Raw genomic sequence first — 20,048 nt, 5'->3', positions numbered from 1 at the left:
AGGACCAGGGCACGAACCCGTGTCCCCTGCATCGGCACGGGGACTTTCAACCACTGCGCCACCAGGGAAGCCCTATACTTATGATTTTATATTTGCTTATTTACTTTTGTCTCCCCTCTCAGCTCAAGAGAGACTATATTCATCTGTGTTAATCACTGCTGTGTTTCCTAAACATGCCTATACATCATACTGAAGAATGGTGCCTGAAATTTGCTAACGGATCAATCAATTTTCTTGGCTGGATGAAGAAATGTGTTCATAAATTAATGAACAGATCTTCGGGGCTTCTGACTTGAGGACTAATGGGAAGAGCTGGCAAAAGGTTGGGACAGGGTACTGCAAGAAGTAATATTTGGAGTACTCTGATAGCTATCCTAACAGATAAGATTGTGTTCATTTAAGTAGTTCTAATGAGAGAGCTGGGAACTAGGGACACACAGCATTAAGGTTTTTATAATGCATTCTGTAGAGTTCTTTTTAAGTCTGTACAAATATCATTGAAAATATATGCATACATATACACCTCTGTTACTTTAATTAGTGCCTTACGAGAGCCCCTCAAGGAAGGAGTAGTAGCAACTCTCAGTATCCTTCCTTTATGATGAGCTTAATTTATTCAAAGTTACATCATAATTTATTTGTAACTGTGAAACTAGACTTAGTTATTGAATAAACCCTCCCTAGAAACGTATGACATTAATAAAACCAACAAAACTTTGTTCAGTTTCCAATGATAGACACACTACAGACTCAGTTATGGGCCATCCAGTTTAATGAAGGGAAGAAGTGATTGAACAAATATAGAGCATAGAGAATATGAAGTTTTATCCTCCATTAATATTAGTAACGGATAGTGTGGGCTCCAATGCCTTCAAAATAGCTTGAGACCATCATCTCTGTGTCATGGGCAGGGGGATGTTCAGTCAGGGTGTCTTTCACTGTCACTGAGAAAAATTTCCATAATATATAATGATACCTACTGAAACTGATATGGGGCATTTGGGTAATAAGGAATCCATTAGCATATTTTTCCGGAAGCCTTGACTACAAAATGAAGACAGTAGATTTGGACACTTTCAGCCATGAAGAAGTTGTTTGGATATTCATCTTTATGCCTAATGAAATAAGCTCATTTCATCTCTGCAGCTTCCCATATTCCCATTTTCCCACCTCTGTTTTATGTTTGGAAAGACTTTTAGAAATTGAAAGTCAAGTTAAAAAGTGAGTGACAACTTAAATGATATATGGAATATTTTGCTGACTTACAAGAGCATGCAGAATTAAATATGACCCAGTTCAAATGTTTATTTTAACGTGTATGTTGAGGTGGCGTTTTCAAGGTGCCAGAAAATGAGAATTCACCTTCCAGTGTGTGTTACCAGTTCTGTTCATTGCACAGAATCATCTTCATAAAACATACTGTTTTCTATGTACCTGGTATATATCTCAATTAGTTTGAAGAATTTCTCAGATACCTCTTAATATGTAGTGCTCCAATTCCAGTCTTGCCATGTCCTGTACCAGTGACACAGCACACAGGAGTTTTATTTCTCTTTATTTCTCTGGGTTGTTCAGAACCCAATGAAAGAACAATGGAATGGGATCCAAGAGATCAGGGTTCTTGTCCCAGATTTACCATAAAATAATTGTGTCCTCTTGGGAAAATTATAGTCATTCTAGGTCCCTTTTGTTTACTTTGACAGAGCTGCACTAGATGACCCCAAATAACATAGCACTCTTTCAGTAGTCGCTTAGATGTTATTGGTATTCTGAAACAAATGAAGACAATGACACATGGAGCTGTGCAACATCTCTGTAACTCTGTTGTCTTAGAGTTGCCTCCATTTTACAGATGATAAGATGACTGTGCATAGAAGTAGATGTTTGGAACCAGTGGTTCCAAAGTAAGTGGAGGTAAACCGCAAATTTCCTTCCTTCCTGAAGCTCACTTAGCCAAAACATAGGCTTCTGAATATTAAGCTGTAAAGCATATTATCAGTACATTTTAAAAGAAGCTATTCTTCTAGGATTTCCAATTAATAGCAGGAGGTTTTGAAATTCTTAAACGATCATCTGATTTTGTGAGATTTACAGCTCTATTTTCCTGTCAAGCAAGTTGTATTAGTGCCAGAGAGTCATCTGAGCTTCTGGATGCTTCTCTGAATCTCTTGAAGTTTTCTTCTTGCTATCTGAAATTCATGCCAGATAAGCCTTTTTCTAGAGCGTATGTACAGACTTGTGTATTTTTATATAGGAAAGTGATGCAGTGAGTCAAGTCAGGGGTTAAGCCCTCATTCTCAGAGTGGTATTGAGCTCCTGGTGAAATATAATCATCATTTCGTCAGAATCGAAAAGCAGTTATCTCAGGTGTATAATCCCATTAACTATTTATACATTTACATATGATACATGTACTTATTGTACCTACGAGGTGTGTTCTCTTTGGGAAGTACAAAGCTCTTTGAGACATAGGTTGTTCATTTTTTTGTTTTCCCACAAATACTGTGACCCTTTGAGCAGGAAGGTCTATATTTTACTAACACCTAGAACCAGCAGTTAACACGGTGTCTAAGATGTAGTCAATAAATATGAAATAGATAAATGAACACATTTTTATGTAAGGGCCAGGACATGGACAAATAGAAATTTTTCATTTTCAGTCACAAAGGAACAACAGACATAAAAATGATACAACAAGTGCTACGGTCATTCAAAGAAGGCATAGAATAGATAGAAGGATCTCCTCTATGGCACAGGGAACTATACTCAATATTTTGTAATAACATCTGTATGGGGCACCTGCTCCACACCAGGCCCTATGACAGGTGCTTACATACTTTCCCTCTCCCCCATCCTATGGGGAAAGTACCTCTGCTATAGATTTAACATTTGCCTCCCCCAAAATTCATATGTTGAAATCCTAACCCCCAAAGTGATGGTATCAGGAGGTGTGGCATTTGGGAGGTGATAAGGTCATGAGGGTAGAGCCCTCATGAACAAAATTAGTGCCCTCATAAAAGAGACCCCGCAGAGGTCCCTCGACCTTTCTGCCATGGGAAGTTACAGAGAAAACACGCCAACTGTGACCCAGGAAGAGGAGACTCACCGGACTGTGAATCTGCTTGCACCCTGATCTTAGACTTCCAACCTCCAGAACTATGAGAAATAAATTTCTGTTTTTCATAAGCTACCCAGGCTCTGGTATTTTGTTATAGCAGTCCAGATGGATTACGATCACCTCTGTCCTTAGGTCTCAGACCCAGAAACTCAACTTTGTAGAGCTTACGAGGACCCTAAAGCCACTCAACCAGGCAGAGGCAGATTTGAAATTAAGTCTCCAATTCCACATGGAAGTCTATCAGACCCTGCCTCCAGACATGATGTCACAAACAAGAGCTAATGCAACAAAGAGTTTACATGCAGCAAAACAATTAGCAAACAAAGTAAGAATATAGTAGACCGACTGTTTTGGTCACCCAATAGCCATTCACCACTCTTCCAGTTGAACAGAAGCCATGCCCCGTGGGCACATTCAGCCCTGCTGTTTTCACTTCCCAGATTTGAGGGGTAGGAAATTATTATCCCTCCTGGCCATCAGCACCCTGACCTCTACCACCCACCGGGCCAGCTTCAAGAACAGCTGGATCCACGTGTTCAAATGAAACAGGTCTGCTCTCTGTGGTGTTGGCTTCTAGTTCAAGCAGCTCTCCCCACATGATAGCAAAGCTGGCTCCCAGCAGTTGCAAGCGTGAATCCTACCAGCCTAGCAGTCCCAACAGATACCTTTTAAGTATTTTTTCCCCAAAGCTCCAGGTAAAAGTCCTAGGCTGATTCCAATTTGACCTGCTCTGGACAAACATTTTCTTTAGAACCAAGAAGGCTGCCAGACAAAATACAGGATGCCCACCTCGTTAAAGCTGAACTTCAGATAAACAGTAATTTTTTTAGTAGAAGTATGTTGCATGCAGTGTTGAAGACACCCTAAAAAGTCGTGGTTTTCATCTGCGGTTCTGCTTTAACTGGGCACCCCGTGTGGGCTTTGCCGGCTGTGGTGGGCGCCGAGCTGGGTCGGCGGGGACGGTGGGGGACTGTGGCCCGAGCCGGGTTGCACACCCAGCCCACAGCGTGCAGGGAGAGAGGGGCAGCCTCGTCTCCGCTGCAGGAGCTGAGACGGGGAGAAGGGGAGCGCCCCCAAAGGAAACCAGCTGCCCCTCCCAGGAGAGAGGAGATGGCTGTTCAGCAGCCAGAAACAGCAGAGGAGCCCGAGCACAGAAGCGGCGGCCTCTGAGGACGCGGCGCACATATTTCTGGTGGGCGAGGGGCACGCGGGCCGGTCCGTGGGAAAGAGGGGAGCCCGCGCCGGCCCCTCCGCCTCCCGAGCCTGTGCGTTTCCCTAAAAGAGCAGCAGCTGTGCAAACTGACGGTTCACAGTTGTGATAAATCGCCTTAGGAAAGCACTTCGATTAAAGTCACATCTAACTAGAACGCAAGAAGTCACCCCTGAACAAATCAATTGCGAGAGGGGCAGCTCTGGGCGCGCACCCACCCCGCTGCTGTTTTGCTTTCCCCGCAGGACGAGGGCCGCTCACTGGGTCGCGGGGACAGCGCGCTGTCTCAGCTGGGGAAGAGGCGCTTCCTCAGGACACATGCAAAACCCAAAGTGTGAAAGGAGGCCTTTATTCCATTCCTTTGGGGGATTTCTTAATGACGTAAAGCTCAACTTGGTTTCAGATCTGCCTGTCGTTGCCGTGACAGAACCTTACTAGGGGGGTCCACCAGCAGCGGGGTGGCCAGGCGCCACAGGGCTGTGCTCTCCTTCCCAAGCCAGTTCATCTCCATCTGTAGCATTTTCAGAGAAACTCTTGGATAGGTTTTCTCCAACAGGTTCTTTTTCCTTCACTTTATGAAGTCATTCTCCTGCACAAAATGAACGGCCTGAAGACATCACTGAGCCTCTTTTTCTCCCAGGGTCAGGGGAGACCCAGACCACAGGGGCGCAGGGCCCCCAGACCACAGGGGCGCAGGACCTCACAATGGGCTTCAGGCCTTCCCCTCCCCTCCCGCCCCTCCCACCCCGCCCTACCCCTCCCCTCCTCCCCTGCAGAAATCACATCCGTTTCTCCAGACTCCCCACTTCAGCTTGACCTCCAGCAGATCTTTACCCTGCCAGTTAGTAATTCAGGACTAATTAGGTGATTGCTTTCATTTATGGTAGCAGTTGTGGGGGGGTGGATGAAATGTCTTTGCCCCTATTCTTGTTGGAAAAATAAATTACACCCACTGTCACTTGAGATCTTATTTTCTCCCCAATCAAGCAAATTAGCAGCGTGGTTCATTTTCCCAGCATTCACTCCTGAACAGACGGCAGTGCCCTGGAACGTGGCTTAGAGCTGTGTGGTCAGTGCAATTGTTTGGGGCTGTTTGTGCCGACAATGAGAGGAGACGCCTGTCTCCCAAAAGAAGAGTGGCCCTTGTCTTGCTTAGGCCAACGAGCTGCCCGGAGCGCTGGCCGCCTGGCTTCGGAGGAAGATGTACACTGCCATCTAGTGGACATGGGGGCTCACTGCAGTGTGCTCGTTCTCCCGCCTTTCCTTCTGGCCGGTAAGAACAAGCAGTAATGCTTCTTGTAAGTTCCTAAAAATAGGGGAGGTCTTATATCACCAGGAGTGAAATGTTTGCCTCAATGTCTGTAATGAAAGTGCAACCCCATGCTTGCACAACGTCTGTCTTGTCAGTAGCCCTCTTTCATCCCGATGTTTAGGTCCAAGACAGGATCGTCATTGTCTGAGCAATGGGTATCTTTCCGAAGCTGGGAAGTTCTCCCCTGTCCCAAGTAGTGTGGGAGGAGACAGTCAGCACCTTCACAGACGCCTTCCTCTCTGCAGCCTCGCCATCACTCCTCATCTCGCCCACAGCAAGCCCGATTCCAACGTGCACAGGGTAGAGGCGTTAGAAAGTTGGCTTGTTCAACCAGGGGCATTGCCACCTCCCAGAGGGAGCCAGAAACACACCCACATCCTAAGACTCTTTTCAGTCTTGGCGTTGAGGGGGTTCCCACTCTGTCCCCTGACTACACACAAGTCAGTGTCTTTTTCCTTTCCGCTCATTCTACCTACATGAAGAGCACGTTGATCTCCCCAGTTTTAACACAGGAACCATGATTTTCTTGGGTTTTGTGTACTGGGGGGTGGGGGGAAATTGAGAGAGAGAGCAAGTACATCCCAATATGGAAGGGCTTGGGGCCGTGGTTCTCAACCAGGGGCAATTTTGCACCCAGGAGACATTTGAAAGTGTCTTGGGACACTTTGGATGGTCACAGCTTAGGGGAGGCTAAAAGTCCTTCCATCACAGGACAGGCCCACAGCAAAGAAGCACCCAACCCCACCCAGCAGTCGTGCTGAGGCTGAGAAAGCCTGGTTTAGGCTCTCAGATATCGCCCTCCAGCAAGCCGGTGAGAACACTGATTGTCCTCAAATGGCCCACACTGCAGAGGCTGTGGATAGATAATGCATCCTCTCCCAAGTCAGTACTGACCGCCGTTTTTCTTCTTTTAGACTCTTCCATTTTAAACATAATTTAGCTGTCTCTTTTTTTTCCCTCTGCTCTGCTGAGAAGAGAAAGGATTGGAAAGGGGGAGGGGAAGGTGACAGAAAAGGAGGATTTGAGGCCTGACCTGTTTCTCCTGGAGAAGCTGGGCACATTCCTCTCTCACACGTGCTTAGTGATGCAGCAGGGTACAATTAAAAGCACAACAATTTGCTTGTTATTCAAGTCAGGCATTAGTCCGGGTGATGGCATGCTTGGTAGAGAGATGGATTTCCTTGTTCGGAGCTAAGCACAGGACCAGCTGAATTCTCCATGGAGAAATCTTGATTTGTTCAGGTCTTTCATGTTTTCTACAGAGAAGGGATTATGTCTTCCTAAAGAGGGGCCTTGCTTAAAAAGCTACAAAAGTATAAGAAAAGGATTTAGGGCAGAGAGGCCTGTGGTTACCTAGCTGAGGGGTACAGGGAATTTCAGAGCCAAGGATTATTTAAAGCCATAAAGTTAAAAAAATAATTGGTTTAGGGACTCCCCTGGTGACGCAGTGGTTAAGAATCCACCTGCCAGTGCAGGAGACATGGGTTCGAACCCTGGTCCGGGAATCCCACATGCCGTGGAGCAACTAAGTCCGTACGCCACAACTACGGAGGCTGCACTCTAGAGCCCGCGAGCTACAACTACTGAGCCAAAGTGCCACAACTACTGAAGCCCACGCGCCTAAAGCCCGTGCTCTGCAACAAGAGAAGCCACCCAATGAGAAGCCCGCGAACCGCAACGAAGAGTAGCCCCCGCTCACCGCAACTAGAGAAAGCCCGCGCACAGCAAGAAAGACCTAAGGCAGGCAAAAATAAATAAATTTTTTAAAATTTATTTTTAAAAATAGTTTAGCACTACTGCATCAGTGCTGGTGAGTACACTGTAAAGGCAATTAAGCATGAGCTAATATTCATTTTACTTTGGCTAATTACTGCATGGATCCAGGAGAGGGAGGGGAAAGAAAACATGCCCCCTCCCTGGCAATCAGGGAGGACGTTGGTTTTGGTTTCTTTGCCTTATAGGCACACTTATTAGCTGGGGTGCCCAGAATCCAGCCATCACAAGGGCCTTATTAGTTAAAACACAGGAAAATTGTTCTCTCAAGGCAGAACAGTGAATGCTCTGCTGTCCCAGTGACCAAGCAGAAGCCACTATTAGTTTTAACTCCATCGATTATTGTTACCCAGAGAGGACATGACATACACAGTCCTGACTTCACCCATGTGCCTGCTGAGCCTGGGTCAGGGGCTCTCAACCCAGAGCAACTCTGCCCCCCTCCCCCCAGCTCCCCGCCCCCCGGACAATTGACAAGTTCAGGAGCCATTTCTGCTGTCACAGCTGGGGAAGGACTGCTGGCATCCGCTGGGCAGAGGCCAGGGACACTGTAGGAGTATCCCACAATGCCCAGGACAGCCCACAGCAAAGAATTATCGGACACAAAATGTCACCAGTGGCAAAAGTAAGAGGTCCTGGTGTAGACAGAGGCAATTTCCTCTCCTTGAGTAGGTGAAGGTCTTCAGAATCTCCGCTTCCTTAAATACATAATGGACAAGTCATCAGATGACCATATGTCATGTTAACTAACACGCTTTTCTTCCCCCTTTTCTACACTGGGTATTCATTCTCCCACTTCAGGAAATCGAGTGACGCTAAGAAAAACTTGCCCTGGAAGCATGGTCCGCGGAGGCGAACCGAGACCCAAGTCGGTGCCCGCCCTCTCCTTCCCCGATTCACACACACGCACCCAAGAGAGAAGACAGCGAGCTTCTCTGCAATCCCCTGGTTCGGAGTTTTGAGAAGTTTTATTCCCTTCTCTGAGATTACCCACTCCTCCCTGCATGAAGCATGTTCAGGGAAGTCATTTGTCCTGCAGCTTTACAGGAGTTAAGAGGCTGCAGCAGTGAGATACCCATTTCCTCCCTGGAGAATGAGGACTCCCCCTGAGGGAGGTTAATGCTCAGGACAGGAGCATCCCTGGAGCTGGTGACAGCCAAGGGGCTGTGACTCAGGACTGTCCCAGGCAGGCCATCAACTCTCTGGGAGAGCCTCATGGATGCACTTAGCCTCCGTTTACAGGAGGTGAGGAGGGCAGAGTGCTGCAGACGGGGAGCGGGGCGGCCACACCCAGACTAAACCCTACCCGGCACCCTGCAAGAGACAGAAAACCTGTCCCCTCAGGTCCCACTATCCCTGCTCGCCCCTTCTGTGCACCCCTTTCACATGCGTTTTTCTGCTTTGCCCCCTCCCATGCAATCCGTTCTAGGTACAGCAGTCACGGTGATCCTGGTAAGTTCCAAGTCAGATTGTGTTGCTCGGAGCTCAAAACCCTTCAAAGGCTCCCATCTGGATTCGAACAAAAGCAGTCTTCTCCCTCTCTTCCCTCCCCATCCCTCTGTCTCTCTCTCTCTCTGTGTCTCTCTCTCTCTGTGTCTCTCTCTCTCTGTCTCTCTCTCTCTCTCTCTCTCTCTCTCTCTCTCTCTCTCTCTCACACACACACACACACACACACACACACACCCACACACCGTCCCTCCCCTTCCCTCAAGCCCTTCCAGAGACACTGGTGAGCTGTCCCTGGCTGTTCCTAGCAGCTCCCTCCCCATAGCCTCCTGCACTTACTATTCTCTCTGCCTAGAATGTTCTTTCTCTCCGTATCTACAGGGGCTGCTCTCTCCGGTCAGTCCACATGTCCCCTTCTAATTAGGGTAGCCCTCTTTCCCTTTGATGCTTTATTGTTCCCGTAACCTACATCATCTGGTAACATGCTAAAAACTTCCATGCTTTTTATTTGCGGGTCCTTCCCTACCCCACCTCTCACTCCCAGATTGCAAGGATCTCTGTATAATTTTTTCACAGCTGTCTATCTCGAGGACCAAGTACAGTGCCTGGCTCCAGCAAGCACTCAGATATTCGTTGAAGAAATTAGGAAATGGACCAGGCTACTTAGCTTCAGAAGCTCTTTCATGGAAGTTCCCATCCCCTCCGTACCAGTTCTCAGCTAGTTGACTGAAGACTAGCACCCTGACAATGAGGCAGCTCTAAACTGTGAACGACAAAAATATTTACTGTGTCTCCGAGGGCCACTTGTGTTTGGTGTTTTATTTTTTAAATAGTTTTTTAAATTAATTTTTAAATTTATTTATTTATTTTTGGCTGCGTTGGGTCTTCGTTGCTGTGCGTGGGCTTTCTCTAGTTGCGGCGAGCAGGGGCTACTCCTCGTTGCGGTGCACGGGCTTCTCACTGTGGTGGCTTCTCTTGTTGCGGAGCATGGGCTCTAGGTGCATGCACTTCAGTAGTTGTGGCACACGGGCTTCAGCAGCTGTGGCTCGTAGGTTCTAGAGTGCAGGCTCAGTAGTTGTGGTGCACGGGCCTAGTTGCTCCGCGGCATGTGGGATCTTCCCAGACCAGGGCTCGAACCCGTGTCCCCTGCATTGGCAGGCGGATTCTTAACCACTGCGCCACCAGGGAAGTCCATGTTTTGTTTTTATTTGTAGTGAAATGCACATAAAATTGTATCATCGTATCACTTATGAGTGTAGAGTTTAGAAACGTTCAGGAGATTCACGTTGTACGGCAGCCAATCTCCAGAACTCTTTTCTTCTGGAAAAACTGAAACTCTCTGCCCTCCAGCAACCGCTACCCCCAGCCCCTGGCGCCCATCATTCGACTTTCTGTCCGTATGAACTTGACCACTCTAGGTGCCTCATACAAGTGGAATTGACAGCATTTGTCTTTCTGTGACTGGTAGGTTAGCATCATGTCCTCAAGATTCATCCATGTTGTAGCCTGTGTCAGAACTTCCTCTTTAAGGCTGAATAATATTCTGTTGTGTATACACCCCGTTTTGCTTATCTATTCATCTGTCAGTGGGCAGTTGGGTTGCTTCCACAGTTTAGTTATTGTGAACAATGCTGCTATGAACATAGGTATACAAAGTATCTTGGAAAACCTGCTTTCAGTTATGTTGGGTATATACCCAGAAGTGGAACTGGACCATATGGTAATCCTACTTTTAATTTTGAGGAACCACCATGATATTTTGCACAATGGCTGTACCATTTTACATTCTCACCAGTAGTGCACAGGGCTCCAATTTCCTACATCCTCATTAACCCTTGTTATTTTTTGTTTTCACAGTAGCCACCCTAATGTGTGTAAGGTGGTGTCTCACTGTGGTCTTGACTTGCATTTTCCTAATGATCAGTGATGCTGAGCATCTTTTGAGGTGTTTATGGGCCATTTATGTATCTTCTTAGCAGAAATGTCTAATCAAGTCCTTTGCCCATTTTTGAGCCAGGTTGTTTGCTTTGTGGTTGAGTTTTAGGAGTTCTCTGTACACTCTAGATATTCATCCCTTATCAGATATGTGATTTCCAAACATCTCCTCTCATTCTGCGATTACCCTTTTCCTCTGTTGATAGGGTCTGGATGCACAGAGTTTTAAACATTGTCATGAAGTCAATTTCTCTATTTTCCTTTTGTTGCCTGTGCCTTCGGTGTCATATTCAAGAAATCATTGCCAAAATCTAATGCCATTAAACTTTGGGGCACTTGTGCTTTTTAAAAGGACCTTTTAATGACAAGTTCCCCAGTTTGGGGAGTTCAGAGCCCTGAAACCTAACTATAAGTGTTCCCAATGCAGAAAGTACATAAGAACCAGAGTGCTTAATCAACATTTCTGTTGGCAAGCGAGGTCCCAAGGAGCGTGTGGAAGCACAGCAGAAGTAACATGGAGGACTTTTAGGAGTGTTCTCTGCCACCTTAGTTTCCTCCCTCTTTCTCCATATATCCTCCCATTTTTCTTCTTTCCTTCCTTTCAGATAACATGTCTGGGGCAGGATATGGTGAGGAAAATGCTTTTACCTCACTCCCCTATAACAACACTGACCACCCCATGAGCCTTGGAGAAACAATTTGCCTAATTTGGAGAGAAAAACTCCATTCAAGCCCTGCTGGGATGCAAGTTCAAATCTGCGTGACCACACAACCCACGTTCATGGACCCACTTGCCTCTATTGCTTTTTTAAGCTATAGGAATGCTGGATGAGGAATGTTGTCTGTTATTAACTAGCAAAACACGATCCCCCTTTGAGCCTTCATGTCATTATCTATAAGATGAAAATGGACAAGCACAGCACATTTCCAATGTTACTTTTGAAATTTTCAGTGCTATCTTACATGAAAATAACATGAAGAAAGAGAAGCAAACCTGCCTGATTCCCCCTTATGCCTTGACTTCTTGGCCTGCAGAGAGGCCTCCAACACCCTCCTTGGACGATCCAGGGTTCAGCCCAGCACTGAGCTAGACGACCATGGGCTCCCCTTCCATGAGTGAGTCTTTGCATGTCTGTTTTGGGTTTTTTTCCCTAGACTCCCATTTCTTAAACGTTTAAGAGGAGAGCCAGTCACAGATCTCCATTTCACCCGAGGGCTGGCGTGTCACGAGGTCACCAATATTTGTTTTATGTACTGCTAAGAGATTAAGGGGCAGTATAATTTCAGAGAAAAGTTAGGTTCCCTGGAAGTCAGGAACCCCAGCATCCTGCCCTTAAACACTCGAATGACCTTGAGCAACGAAAGGTCTCCAGACCTTCATTTCTCATCTTCAAATGAGAAGACAAATTGGACAACATCACTGTTTCCTAAAGTGTTGTGTGTACACCGCTGTTGAAAGTGAGCAATAGGTAGAAAAAAGTTAGGTGCTTTTACCTTATGTATATATCTATAAATACTTAAATAGCCTCTCAGCTCTACAGTATCTTAGCTATTATTGCTACAGCAAGGCTGAAGTCGGTGACACACACACAAGCAAGACCCAATGCTAGTACATGCGGTGAACGTATCGCACCTTCAGGAACTGTCCTTTCCACCCAAACTGTCCAGAAAGATTGACACCGATGAAATGGATCACTGTTGTGGATCCTCAGATACCAAATTCCCGTGAGCTTTGCTGAGAAGACCTCAGCAGTGCATCAAAGCATCCCTTTGATGCAATGTGAATAAGGTTTAAAAAAGTTATTAATGTGGCTAGTAACTGACTGCAGTTTGGGAAATCCTACATTTGATTTCTTGGTTTCTTCCACGTCTAGCTGTCTTTGACGTGTGACGTGCTTAGACGAAAGTCAGTGTGCTCTCTTCAGGTCAGTCTTAATCTATAACCTGTGTTATACATGTGCCTCATTAAGGACAAATTGCTAGTTCCAGATGGGGAATTTGGAGCAGGCTCTTTTTTCTCTAAATGAATGGGGCTCTACTCCAAGAGCACAGACTTCACATATATGGGTATAAACACATACATACACCAAAGTCAAGTCACTTCCTATCCCTCTATTCACTGTTTAGGCCCTGAAGGTATTGTTTACAGCCAGACACTTGGCTTGCAGGGAAGACTCTCATCCACCTGAGATCTTAGGCACAGTGCCTCCAATCCCCTCCTCTCTTTCTGTTAAATTTCTGCAAAGGCAGGAAGTACCAGAGTGATGCAGAGGTTGGCTGGAAGGTTGAGAAGAGACCCCAAAGATGTAAGGCTTAGGATGACCCTGAAGAAGAGATGGGGTTTGGACAGTCGGCATGGAAGCTAGAGAAAATTCCAACTGGGCAAGGAAGGAGTGGGCACTATAAATGGGGGACAGGGAAAAGACTGGAACACAGGGTTTGGACTGGGAAGCAAAGAAGATGGTATAAGACAGGTTCGAGGGGTGGGTTAGAGAGAGCCTGATGGCCCACTAAATCTTTTAAGCTCCACTCTGTGCCACTCATGTGCTACAAAAGCATTTATTTCAGTGTGAGGTAAGATGTAAGTGCTACTTTACGAATTTAACTGAACCAAAATGACCTGGGGACCAGGATGCTAGTCTACTGTTATAGGTACTGTTCTCCTGGGGAAAAAAGCCAACATAAAACGGTGCATTAGTCTGTTTGGGCTGCCATAATAGAATACTAGAGACTGGAGGCTTAAACAACAGAAATTTCCTTTCTCGCAGTTCTGGAATTCTGCAGTCTAAAATCAAGGTGCCAGCAGAGTTGCTTTCTTCTGAGGCCTCTCTTCCTGGCTTGCAGACAGCTGCCTTCTCACTGAGTCCTCACATGGTCTTACCTGTGTGTGTGCATGGACAGAGAGAGGCCGCTGATGTCTCTATCTTCTTATAAGGACACGAGTCCAGTCTGATTAGGGCTTCACCATTATGACTTTATTTAACCTTAATTACCTCCTTAAAGACCCTATTTCCTAATACAGTCACATTAGAGGTGAGGGCTTTAACTCAGGAATTGGTGGGGGCGGGGCGTTTCTGCCCTATGTGAGAGGGCTGGGAATGGCACAGAGCCCATCCCGCTGAAGCCTGTGCCTGTGCTGTCCTTCCCACCTTTTCCAGTGGTAAGATATAGGCAGAGAGGGAAGAGCGTTCTAGAACAGGCTTCATGACTTGCTTCAGTTCAAACCTATTCAAACCCAAGGACAAGCATTCACTCTTGTGGACAAGCACAGCTTACCAGATTTTCAGGGGTTGGGGGAGGGTTTAAAGCCCAAATAAAGTGTTCATTTCTCGTTGGCCGGGGGCACAAGCCGCCGACACAGGGTGGGCAGGTAGCTCCCTCAGCATCCAAACTCCCTCTGTGGGGAAATGAAACCCCCGGGGTCATTTGGAGGAAAGGTGCAGTTTCAATACACCCATACAAAGGGAGTAGAGTCATAAGATTTATTACTTTCAAAAATAGATAACTAATGAGAACATATTATATAGCACAGGGAACTCTACTCAATGCTCTGTGGTGACCTAAATGAGAAAGAAATCTAAAAAGGAGGGGTATATGTATACGTGTAACTGATTCACTTTGCTGTACAGCAGAGACCAACACAACATTGTAAAGCAGCTATGCTCCAACAAAAATTAATTTAAAAAATTTAAAAAATGATTTATTACTTACAGATCCCAGAAGCAAGGGGACACAGTGAGCTGGGGGAAGGGCAGTCTTCCACCCCAGGTCACAAGCCAGCAGGAGCTAGAGCGGGGTAGCAAGCACCTAGTCCTTACAAGGTGATTGGAGCAGAGGCTACTAACTTTTCACAGGCTTAACTCTAAGTGGTTATTTTTTTTAACATCTTTATTGGAGTATAATTACTTTACAGTGGTGTGTTACTTTCTGCTTTATAACAAAGTGAATCAGTTATACATATACATATGTTCCCATATCTCTTCTCTCTTGCGTCTCCCTCCCACCCTCCCTATCCCACCCCTCTAGGTGGTCACAAAGCCCCGAGCTGATCTCCCTGTGCTATGCGGCTGCTTCCCACTAGCTATCTATTTTATGTTTGGTAGTGTATATACGTCCATGCCACTCTCTTACTTTGTCACAGCTTACCCTTCCCCCTTCCCATATCCTCAAGTCCATTTTCTAGTAGGTCTGTGTCTTTATTCTCGTCTTACCCCTACGTTCTTCATGACCTTCTTTTTTATTTTTCCTTAGATTCCATATATATGTGTTAGCATACGGTATTTGTTTTTCTCTTTCTGACTTACTTCACTCTGTATGACAGACTCTAGGTCCATCCACCTCACTACAAATAACTCAATTTCGTTTCTTTTTATGGCTGAGTAATATTCCATTGTATATATGTGCCACATCTTCTTTATCTATTCATCTGTTGATGAACACTTAGGTTGCTTCCATGTCCTGGCTATTGTAAATAGAGCTGTAATGAACATTTTGGTACATGACTCTTTTTGAATTATGGTTTTCTCAGGGTATATGCCCAGTAGTGGGATTGCTGGGTCGTATGGTAGTTCTATCTGTAGTTTTTTAAGGAACCTCCATACTGTTCTCCATAGTGGCTGTATCAATTTACATTAAAAAATTTTATTTAAAACCCGCTTAGCTCTAAATTTTTAAAAAATTTTATTTATTTATGTTTTTTGGCCACACAGTGTGGCATGCAGAACTTCCCAGACCAGGGATCGAACCCATGCCCGCTGCAGTGGAAGCTCAGAGTCTTAACCACTGGACCACCAGGGAAGCCCACTCAGTGGTTATATTAAAAGGTTCCACCGGGGAAAGCAAAGCAGGAACCTGTGGGGATACCCTAAACCTATCTAAAAGTCCAGACTCTGAACTTTTGGTGTTAGTAGGGTCACCATACTGTAAAATGCCTAGGCAGCCACTCAGAAAAACAAAATTGGTTTCCTCAAAGTTGTTTTTCTCATCACACCTTTCTAGTTTTGACCCTCTTGCACTATTATCCTAGCTAGGACAGGAGGTGACATGATGCAGCTGCAGGAAGGGCTTGGGGGAAAAAAGCTCAGTGAGGGCAGCCTGGAGTGGAGTAAGATAGATCCTGGGTGAAATCCCAGCTTCACCACTAGCTGTGTGACCTTGGGCAAGTGACCTCACTTCTCTGAGCTTCCATTAAAAAAAATTTCCATTATCAAAAATTTTAAACAGAAAAATAGAAAGAGAATACAATGAACACTTATACATCCGCCCAGATTCAACAAGTCTAAACTCTGCCATATTTGCTTCAACTAAGCCACTTTAAAGTAAATTACAGACGCTAAGGACCATTGTCCCTAAGTACTTTAGCATTTGTGTCCAACAAAACAGAACTTTTTCCCCCATAACCACAAAACTATTATGCCTCAAAAAAACAGTTCCCTGGGACTTCTCTGGTGGTCCGGTGGTAAAGAATCCACCTTCCAATGCAGGGGACTTGGGTTCGATCCCTGGTCAGGGAATGAAGATCCCACATGCTGCAGGGCAACTAAACCCGCGTGCCACAACTACTGAGCTCCCACGCCTCAACTAGAGAGCCCGTGTGCCGCAAACTACAGAGCCCACACACCCTGGAACCCACGCGCCACAACTAGGGAGAGAAAACCCACATGCCACAACTAGAGAGAAGCCCGAGCCCGCACGCTGCAACAAAAGATCCCACATTGCCACAACTAAGACCTGACGCAGCCAAGAAAATAAATAAATAAAATAAATAAATATTAAAAAAACAATTCCCTTATATATATATATTATTTAATATTCTGGCCATATTGAAATTTCCCCAATTGTTCCCAAATTATATTTTACAGATGGTCCATTCACACCAAGATCCAATCAGAGACCTTGCATTGCGTTTGGTCATTATGGATCTTAAATCACTGAGTTTCCATTCTGCTCATCTGTAAAATGGGAAAAGAATAGTACATACCTCACAGGGTACACAAATTAGACATAATACATGTTAAGGGGTTAGGCTAGTGCATCCAGAAAAGTACACTATTATTATTAGCTTCCTTACTGGACTTGCTCTGCTCAAGGCAGCAGTGCATTGGGATGGAGTGTCTTGAGATGTCAGTAGCATGGGCTAGAGATAATGAGGCAACAGGTCCCAGCATCCTCAGGGATGTAGACCCACAAGCTGCATTTTGCCCAGCCCTGGCCTGGGGATGGAGGGAACCAGTCTCACCTTGACCACCTTCAGCACCCCCGATTCCTGGTCCAGCCCATGCTCCCCCTGGAAGCTCTGCTCCCTCAGGAACTGCTCCATGGTCTGCACAGTCTCCAACACCTCTTTTTTCCATTTCTGGCTGGGATGCAGGCAGTGAGCCACGAAGGAGTTCAGCCTGGAAGCTGGGGTGACAAAGAGCTCCGGGGGCACTGCCATCTCTGTCTTGAGAGTACCACTGGTGGCTAGATATATACCCACACACCTACCCAGCTCCTGGCACACACACTCTTCTTTAAGGGGACTCCTCCTCAGCTGACCTCCAGCACCCTGTGGAACAAAGGACCAGAGTGGAGAGGAAACAAGGGGTGTCTGGCTGACCAGGGGATCCTCTTCCTGGAGGCCGTTCACTGCAGCTGGGGTACCGAGGGACACTGGGTGAAACCACCTTAACAGGCAGGGCTTTTAGTCACCCTTTCTGCTGTAGGTTTCGTTTCTCACCTCTTAGTTTCCCTTTTACAACTTGGAAACTGAAACTGGCTTGAGGATGGCCCTGGGAAAGGCAACTCCCCCAGGAGATGGGAGTTGGATGGTATCCACCAATCCCATCCCCACAACCTTGTCACCCGAAACAGGCTCAGTAAGAGCAGGCACTCGCTGGAGGTTGGGTTGAACAGTGGGAATTCTAGGGTTCCACAGAACAAACTCTGGAATTCCAGTCTGCCCTTTGCCAGACTATTAACCTCTCTGACCCTCACAGAAATAATCCTTAAAATGGGTTTAAGAAGAATACCTACCCCATAGGTTGTGTGGATTAAGCGAGAGAACATTTAGCAGAGAAAACATTAAGGAAATGCAAGTATTGTTATTCGTTCACTGCACATCTATTGAGTGCTGGCTGGGTGCCAGACATTGTGCTAAGAAGACAATGTAAGACGTGGTTCCTGCCCCAGGGGCTCCCAGAGCAGTGGGGGAGACAGAGGAGACACAGAGAGTCCAGTGTCCTGTGTACTAGGAGAAAAGAGGGCACAGAAACCTAGTGGAAATTCAGGCAGAAGAGTTTCTTTGGGGTCACCTGTGGTGTCAGTGAACACCTGCTTGAGATGAGTCTTAAAAGACTGGGAATGCGGCCACGAGACAGAGGGCACAAGACAGGATAAGGCTGAGAAGTGTGAATCATCCTGGTATGTGCCAGGACTCGGCTGTCAGATCCACGTTGGCATGGAGGGCAGGGAGGGGAGAGGGGAGAGCTGTGCCTGGACAGGTGGGCAGGGATTGAAACTCGGAATGCCATTCATTCATTCATTCAACAAACATTTGTTGAGTGCCCGCTATGTGCCAGGCAGGTGTCCTGGGGATACAGCAGTGAATAGGCAAAATTCTCGGACTGCAGAGAGCTAACACTCTAATGGTGGAGACAGATAATAAACAGGATAAATAAGTAACATTATAATAATTAAGACGGTGATAAGTGCTAATCAGGAAAATAAAGCAGGGAAAGAGGTTAAAAGGTACTGACTACGTGTGTGTGGGGGGGTGAGAAGTGGCAATGTTCAGGGGTTCAGTCTCAAGAAAGGTGGCTAGGGAAGGTCTGAAAAGGAGACATTTGAGCAAAGACATGAAGGAGGCGAAGAGTGAGCGGTATGTATGTCAGAGGGAAGAATGAGAGAAAGTGGGACTTCCCTAGTGGTCCAGTGGGTAAGACTCCACTCTCCCAATGCAGGGGGCCCAGGTTTGATCCCCGATCAGGGAACTAAATTCCACATGCATGCCGCAGCTAAGAGTCTGTATGCGGCAACTAAGAAGTCCACACGCCCCAACGAAAGATCCCGTGTGCCGCGACTGAGACCCGGCTGAGCCAAAAATTAAAAAAATAATAAAATAAATGAAAAAAATTAAAAAAGAATGGGAGAAGGAACAGCAAGTGCAAAGGCCCTGTGGCGGCAGTATGCCTGGTGGGATTGAGGAATAGCAGTGTGACTGGAATGGAATGATCAAGGGGGAGAGTGGGAGGGGATGAGGTTTGAGTACAAGGGTAGGGGGCAAATTGTGTAGGATCTTGAAGACTACTAAGACTTTGGCTTTTACTCTGATTGAAATGGGGAGCCACTGGGGAGTTCCAAGCAGAAGAGGGACATGGATGGACTTTCATTTTAACGGTATCACACTGGCTGTTCGTGGGAAGATTGGATTAAAAGCAGAGGGTGGGGAGTGGAGGTGAGAGCAGAAGCAGGAATTCAGTTAAGAAGCTACTACAACAGTCCAGGCAAGAGATATGGCGCCTTGGATCAGAATGGTAGCAGTGAAAGGTAGGGAGAAGTGGTATGATTCAATTTTCTTATTATGGAAAATTTCAAACCATGAACAAAAGTAGAATAATACAATGAACCTCCACGCACCATCCCCCATCTTCAACAATTATCAACCTGTAGACAGTTTTTTAAATGTTTATTCAGGTCTTCTGCCCATTTTTATTTTTATTGGCCACCCGGCACGCGGGATCTTAGTTCCCCAACCAGGGATTGAACCCATGCCCCCTGCAGTAGAAGCACAGAGTCCTAACCACTGGACCACCAGGGAAGTCCCAACCTACAGACAATCTTGTTTCAATGATATCTCCATCCACATCTCCCCTCCTGTATTATTTGGAAGTGAATCCCAGACCTCATATCATTTCACTGGCTATATTTTGAGTATAAACAGGTCTTGCTAAAGGATAGAGTGTGATGTGAGAGAAAAATTAGAGTCAAGGACCACTCTAAGGCTTTTGGCCTTAGCACTGGAAGGATAGAATTGTCCTTAACTGAGAAGGGAAAGACTGGGCCAGGGCACAGTGTAGGCATGAAGGTCGGGAGCTCGGCTTTGGAAGCAAACTTGAGTGTCTAGTGAGATCCGAGTTGGCTAGGGAGTTGCATATTTGAGTCTGGATTTCAGGGACAAAGTCTGGGGTTGAGATACAAATGACCAGCATAGATATATTTAAAGCCATGAGGCTGGGTGGGTTCACCAAGGGAGTGAGTATAGAGCAAGGCAAGAA

This window comes from Orcinus orca, chromosome 3, assembly GCF_937001465.1.
Source record: "Orcinus orca chromosome 3, mOrcOrc1.1, whole genome shotgun sequence".
Classification (NCBI taxonomy): Eukaryota; Metazoa; Chordata; class Mammalia; order Artiodactyla; family Delphinidae; genus Orcinus; species Orcinus orca.
Note: the sequence above shows the minus strand (reverse complement) of the source record.